Raw genomic sequence first — 8,246 nt, 5'->3', positions numbered from 1 at the left:
ATCTCGCATGCAACCCTGGGATTCCTTCTCTCTCTCCTTTCTCCTCCCCCCCCCCCCCTCCGCGGAATGATTCTGCTGACCGTCGGGGGTAAAGGGTACGGGAGCCCGAAGGCGATCCAGTCCACGTCACGAGGGCAGCTTCTTCCCCGTTGCCATCAGATTCCTGAATGATCAATGAACCAGCACAGCCTTACTTTTCTTTTATAAAGCACAGCCTTACTTTTCTTTTATACAGAATAGCCTTACTTTTATAAAGCACAGCCTTACTTTTCTTTTATACAGAATAGCCTTACTTTTATAAAGCACAGCCTTACTTTTCTTTTATACAGAATAGCCTTACTTTTCTTTTATACAGAATAGCCTTACTTTTATAAAGCACAGCCTTACTTTTCTTTTATACAGAATAGCCTTACTTTTATAAAGCACAGCCTTACTTTTCTTTTATACAGAATAGCCTTACTTTTCTTTTATACAGAATAGCCTTACTTTTATAAAGCACAGCCTTACTTTTCTTTTATACAGAATAGCCTTACTTTTATAAAGCACAGCCTTACTTTTCTTTTATACAGAATAGCCTTACTTTTCTTTTATACAGAATAGCCTTACTTTTCTTTTATACAGAATAGCCTTACTTTTATAAAGCACAGCCTTACTTTTCTTTTATACAGAATAGCCTTACTTTTCTTTTATACAGAATAGCCTTACTTTTCTTTTATACAGAATAGCCTTACTTTTATAAAGCACAGCCTTACTTTTCTTTTATACAGAATAGCCTTACTTTTCTTTTATACAGAATAGCCTTACTTTTATAAAGCACAGCCTTACTTTTCTTTTATACAGAATAGCCTTACTTTTCTTTTATACAGAATAGCCTTACTTTTATAAAGCACAGCCTTACTTTTCTTTTATACAGAATAGCCTTACTTTTCTTTTATACAGAATAGCCTTACTTTTATAAAGCACAGCCTTACTTTTCTTTTATACAGAATAGCCTTACTTTTCTTTTATACAGAATAGCCTTACTTTTATAAAGCACAGCCTTACTTTTCTTTTATACAGAATAGCCTTACTTTTCTTTTATACAGAATAGCCTTACTTTTATAAAGCACAGCCTTACTTTTCTTTTATACAGAATAGCCTTACTTTTATAAAGCACAGCCTTACTTTTCTTTTATACAGAATAGCCTTACTTTTCTTTTATACAGAATAGCCTTACTTTTATAAAGCACAGCCTTACTTTTCTTTTATACAGAATAGCCTTACTTTTATAAAGCACAGCCTTACTTTTCTTTTATACAGAATAGCCTTACTTTTCGCGCCCTACTTTTTAAAAAAATTTGGAGTAATGCTGTAAGATGGTTAAAGTGAGTCTTCTACGGCAGCCTCATAAACCACTTTTACAACAAGAGATTTCAGGGAAAGCGAAATTTCAAGTAAGGCCGTGTCTTTGATTCGTTGCTCAATCAGGAATCTGATGGCAGCGGGGAAGAAGCTGCCCTTGTGGCGTGGGCTCGCCTTTAGGCTCCTAGTGGTAGCAGAATGTAGGGGATGTGGCCGGGGCGGGGCGGGGGGGTTCTGCTTTATTAAGGCACCGCCTCGTGTCGACGTCCTCGATGGAGTGAAGTCTGGTGCCCGTGATGTCGCAGGTTGAGTTAACAACCCTCTGGAGTTTTTCCTTGACCTGAGAGTTGGTACCTCCCATACCAGGCAGTGAAGCAACCAGCCAGAATGCTCTCCACGGTACACCTGTAGTTTACAAGAGTCTTCTGTGACATTCTGAATCTCCTCAAATAAAGAACTGTAAACAAACTTCAAAACAGACAGGGAAGAAATCAATGAAGTGCACAAGCAAGAGTCCTTAAAATGAGTTTGTGGTTGAGGAGTCTGATGGTGGAAGGGTAGCAGCTGTTCCTGAACCTGGTGGTGTTAGTCTTGTGGCACCTACACCTTTTTCCTGATGGTAGCAGCATGTGCTGGGTGATGTGGATCATTCATGATTGTCACTGCTCTCCGATAGCAGCATTCTCTATAGATGTTCTCAATGGTGCAGAGTTTTTCCCGTGACGCACTGGGTTATGCCTACTACCTCTCGCAGGGCTTTACACTCAGTGGCATTCGTGTCCCCATACCAGACCGTGATACAGCCAATCAGTACACTTTCCACCACACATATGTAGAAATTTGCTAAGGTTTTCGGTGTCATACCAAACCTCCGCCAACTCCTGAAGAAGTAGGGCTGCTGATGTACTTTCTTCACGATGCCATTAGTGTCCTCCCGATGTTATCAAGCTGTTTTTAAAGAAGGGGAAAGCTAAATCATTTAAAAAAGAAATGCTTTACAAATTCACTAATATCACTGACGATCTTCGCAAACCACCTGTTTAAAATCGAAGGTGCGATCAACATGCAGGTTGTTGATGTGCCCTCCTGTCGTAGTAGTTACGTTATTCATGCTAATGTGATTTAAGTATGATGTCAGAGTCATGAACAGTCATGACTTTTGGCATTATGTTATTATTTTCTCCACAAGGTTAATGTTGGTTCGATTGTTGGAATTGCTTTTGTGAAAGATCCTCTTCCTTTGACATAGCATCTGTTGTGCAGAAATAGATTTTGTTTCCCAACTGGTCATTGATGGTATTTATACTCCACACCATCATCCCCACCCATCCTTCTTGGTTTACTAACTCCTGATGGCAGGCATTCCAAAATGTTTGATCATGAAATTCTGACTGCATGCTATTTGATCACATGACACATGCAACTGTTAATTGCATTTGTCTGATTAGGGTTGGGTCAGTGGAATTTTAATACATGAGCTTGGGGTTACACTTTGCAGCTGTTGTGCAAGAAGATCCGGGAATCAAGAAGACAAAGAAAGGAAACTGAGGGTGAACAAAATGTGGATACTGGAAGTATGAAATACTGTAAAACAAGAAAATGCTGGGAATGCTCAGCAGGCTGGGCGGCATCGGTAGAAAGAGAAACAGAATTAACTCTTCACGTTGGAGATCTTTTGTCAGCACCTGGGAAAGAGAAAAAACAAGTTTGTTTTAAGTTGCAGAGAGGGTGGGGAGGAATGAATAGGATGAAAGAAATATGTCTGAGCAAAGGCAATATTGTATTGGAGATAAACTGAAGAGACCTCTTGTTAATAGTGTGCAGTTAGAAAAGAAAATAAACAAAAACTATGAAGTGAGCACTGATAAAAGTGAGATTGGAGCATAAAATTGGTGAAATGCAGAGCAGAAGGATATGCCCATATGCTAATATAGATAAATAAAAACCGGAGTCAAGATCACAAATGGCTAAGTTACAGTCAAAGTGGTCAATCCCAATCCACATGTGGCCTCTCAGTCAGTGCCTCTGCCTCACAGATCCAAAGACCTGGGTTCTAACAGTGTGAAATTTACACTTTCTCCCCGTTACCGTGTGGCTTTCTGGTGGGTTTTGTGCCAAAGGTGTCCTGGTAATTCCCTGATTTGTAGGTGGATGGCAAAAGAAACCAAAGAGATGGGGAGACACAAGAGACTGCAGATGCTGAAATCTGGAGACAAAAACAAACTGCTGGAAAAACTCAACAGGTCAAACAACATCTGCAAAGGCAAATAAATTATTGATATTTTAGGCCATGAGAATGTACAGGGAAGGTAACAATGTATAGAGGCAAAAGGAATGGCATGGATTGGTAGGTGATTGGAGGAATCAGGTAATCGATAATGAGCAGATGGAACCAAGTGGAGGAGGGGGAGAGGGGAGGAGGAGGGGGAGGAATGTTTAAAGACAGAAGCTGATGGATGACAGAAAGAAAATAAGCAGAGCAAGGGGATAGGAAGAGTTGGCCAGGGCAGAGGAAACACAGGTGGATAGCTGTGAGTTTGATTGCCAGATGGAAAAAAGGGAGAACTTAGGAGACATGGTAGGAGTGGGAAAAGAATGCAGAGGTGTGAGTAAAAACACCAAAATACTGAAGGAACTCAGCTGGTCTATAGGAGACAAAGATATATTGCTGACGTTTTGGGCCGGAGCCCTTCTTCAAGGAAAAATAAAAAAAGGTAGAAGCAGGATATATCAGAAAGTCTCAGAATTCAAAGGGGGTAGAAGTCAGACCAACAAAAGGATGTGATAAGGGACTAGGTAGAATTTATCATATCTGTACGAAAGGAGACAGGAAATGGGGGAAGCAACGGGGTGGGGGGGTTAAATGAAAACCAGAGAAGTTGATATTAATGCCATGTGGTTGGAGGGTGCTCAGTCGGAAGATGAGGTGTTGTTCCTCCAATTTACGGGTGGTCTTAGTCTGGCAGTACAGACATATAGGTAAGGGAATGGGATGGGGAATTGAAAGAGGTGGCCACTGGGAGATCCACGCTATTGTGGCAGACAGAGCCAAGGTGCTCTACAAAGAGATCCAGTTGGAGACCAGTCCAATGTAGAGACCACAGTTGGAGCACTGGATTCAGTGGAGGACCCCTGCAGATTCACTTGGAAGGGGGGGCAGTGTCGGCTGCTCAAAGCCTGCGTTTAAGTGAGGCAAAGGGCCGGACACGAGGTGCAGAGCTGCGGGAGAAGCAGGCTGTCGAGACGGTGGAGCTGACCACCAGCGGCTTTCTGGTGCTCCACCATCTTGTCGGGCCAGCCCTCAGGCACACCCCAGCAGTGCCATCCATCACCCCCCCCACCCCATCTAACTCCTGTTGTGGCAGCAGGGGCGCAGTGCTGCCGAGGGACACTGATAGGCAATAGTTCATTCATAGTTTATACATTTCAACTTTTTTTCCATTAAACTTTTGAGTATTTTCCATCTCACAACTATTTGACGGGGTTGGCATTCCTGTCTAAATCAGGGCATGACATAACAAGCTATCACATTTTTTTCAGTATTCCATTTGTAGAGCTAGATCTTTTCATGCCTGTGTGTTGGAGTTGGATTACAAGATTGTGCCAATGCTTTTCAAGGGATGCGGTAAATATGGGAAATGCCTGTAATACCTGGTTGCCAAGAAAGTAAGACATAAAAAAAGTATATTTTTCTCTCTGTATTTCTACCTCTGTTATTCTACTTGTTGCTGAACCTTAACATTACACAATGGATTTGCCTCTGCAATCCTACACAAGATAGACCTGGCATAGAATATTAGTTCCTTTTAATGGGGACTGTCAACATGGAAAAAAGTTTAAGTTCGGTTATTTATTCTGTCTTCATATAACTCATTTCAATATTTTTGTTATGTTTTGTAATGAAAAAAGTATTAAAATTACTTTAGATTATATATATTTAAAATAAAGCATTAATCGCATATTACAATACTAATATCCTCATATGTTGAATATATTTAAAAGTTCCCATAAAGCGTTACAGATTTTGACCAAGCACACCATTCAAGCCTTGTCTCCTCTCAAAGGCTGTCAAACCATTTTAAGATCAGAGCTTCAGCAAATAACAAGTTGAGGCTAAGTCACCATAATGACCCATTATGTCTCACAACATCCCTTCCTGTCATTCTCCTACTGACTTCAGGATCAGTGAAGCCGTGACTGGACCCATGGATTTGTAGCAGGTTAGCATGTGTGTATGGAGAGATTGCAGGTGTGGCAACTATGGGCAGCAAGTAATAGAGCATGATTTGGTTCATTATTTTTACCAAGTTTACAAGTCCATACAAAGAAGAACATCATTAAAAAGAGTCATAAAATTTAGACTAAGGCCCCTTGGTCCAATTTTTAAGCAAAACAGTACTTTTCAAAGTCAAACAGAACTAATTATGTTGCCAGTCAATTCTAAAAAGGAATCTCGATGTCAAATTAGTCAGGTCACGTCTCCAGAATGGAGGACCATCGCCTTTCCAAGATCGTGTTATATGGCGACCTCTCCACTGGCCACCGTGACAGAGGTGCACCAAAGAAAAGTACAAGGACTGCCTAAAGAAATCTCTTGGTGCCTGCCACATTGACCACCGCCAGTGGGCTGATATCGCCTCAAACCGTGCATCTTGGCGCCTCACTGTTTGGCGGGCAGCAACCTCCTTTGAAGAAGACCGCAGAGCCCACCTCACTGACAAAAGGCAAAGGAGGAAAAACCCAACACCCAACCCCAACCAACCAATTTTCCCCTGCAACCGCTGCAACCGTGTCTGCCTGTCCCGCATCGGACGTCAGCCACAAACGAGCCTGCAGCTGACGTGGACATTTACCCCCTCCATAAATCTTCGTCCGCGAAGCCAAGCCAAAGAAGAAGTAAACGGTCTGTAGCACTCAGCCACTTATCCCCAGCTTTCACTGAACAAGTTAAGCAGAAATGATGTGGTGCTTTATAGCCAAGAGAAGTTGCGAGAGAAAGGGACCCTCTTTGGCCCCTGTCCAAACTTATACTCTGTAGCTTGCTAATGACGTGCTTTCATCATTAAAACAAAGAATGTAAAGCACTTCTCAGAGGTGTAATTAGAAAAGTAAATCAAGACATACATTGACAGTTGGTTAAGGATTGCTTTGATTGTAATGACAGGTTCAACATATACACAATAAAAGAAAAAAAATAGCATATCTAACCATGGTTGTTGCATGCTGTCAAATGACATGTTTACAAACCTCTAACAAACTAGAACCTGAGTTTTTATTGTGAATTAACTTATTGGTACTGATTTTAATTCATAAATCAACCAACCATTTTTTTCAGTGTTTTGAGTGATTGATCTACCATTCATTTTAAACAATAGTCAAATTGTAGGGAGAATGATTTAATACTAATAAGTAAATATTTGTGAATTCATAGTGATTTCCTGGTTTAATCAGTTGATTTATAACTGTGAGTTCAGTACTTTTTGTCATCCAATATATATTTGCGCATGTATGTCGGTTTGTCTGTTCTCCATGCAAATCTGTATGGAGCACTCTAGAAATGTCGCAGGAGGTTTCGATGCTGAATGTCATGACCTTTCAGATCATATGAAGTTCAAAAGTTTGAACTTGCACCAGGGACACCTCAATTAGTTACAGTAACTAAGTGGCCAAACCCAGTTCAATATGGGCCCAACAAAGCGAAACAACATTGGCAGAAGCTCTTCACAAACCTGTAGAGTTAGACAAAGGAGAAAGCAAGAGACTGCAGAGGAACATCAGTCTCGCCCCTCACTGTTGATGCTTCCAGACATGCAAGGAGCAGGCAGCAGGAAACAGAACTGCAGCGATATGCCCATATCAGTGCCCAGGCCTCCAGATAGGCAAGGGGCAGGCAACAGAGCAGCCACACCAGCCTGCCTCAGTGCTCAGGCCTCCAGACAAACGAGGAGCAGGCAGCAGGAAACAGAACAATCGCGATACGCCTGCCTCAGTGCTCAGGCCTCCAGACAGGCAAGGGGCAGACAGCGGGAAACAGAACAGCAACACCAGGCCCGCCTCAATGCTCAGGCCTCCAGACAAACAAGGAGGAGGCAGCAGGACACTGAGGAACAACACCAAACCTGCCTCAGTGCTGATACACCAGGCATTCCACAAGCAGACAACGTGAAGAACAAGCAAGACTCCAAATAAAAGCCACCAGCTAAAGGGGAGCACCATTTACTATAGCCAACCTGCAACATGCTGCATTCATAATCAGAATCAGGATTCATTGTCATGAACAAGTCATGAAATTCGGTGATTTGCACCAGCATCATAGTGGAAACATTCATATTAGAACCATCTTACAACATTACTAAAAAAATAAAATAATTATAAGAATAATAGAGTAAGGCAGTGTCTTTGGTTCATTGATCATTCAGATGGCAGCATGGAAGAAACTGTCCTTATGCCGCTGAGTGCTCGTCTTTAGTCTCTTTTCCCCGATGGTAGCACAGTGAAGAGGGCATAGCCTGGGTGGTGGGGGTCTTTGAGGATAGAGTTGCTTTTTTAAGACACTGCCTTATGTAGATGTCCTCAATGGAATTAAATCTGGTGCCTGTGTTATCGCAGACCGAGTTAACAATCCTCTAGAATTTATTGTCCTAAGAGTTGATACCTCCATACCAGGCAGTGATGCAACCAGCCAGAATGCTCTCCACCATACACCTGTAGAAGTTTACAAGAGTCTTTGGTGACATACCAAACCTCCTCAGACACCTCACAAACTATAGCCGCTGGCGAGCCTTATTAGTGATTGCTGGGTATCCTACTAGTTATCAACAGATATGTACAATGGTAGAAGAAAGAGTGCAATTTACTGAAATTTTTAAATTACACTAATAAATCAATTAACATTGAGACAGGTG

Source organism: Narcine bancroftii, chromosome 6 (assembly GCF_036971445.1).
Source record: "Narcine bancroftii isolate sNarBan1 chromosome 6, sNarBan1.hap1, whole genome shotgun sequence".
Taxonomy (NCBI): domain Eukaryota; kingdom Metazoa; phylum Chordata; class Chondrichthyes; order Torpediniformes; family Narcinidae; genus Narcine; species Narcine bancroftii.
Note: the sequence above shows the minus strand (reverse complement) of the source record.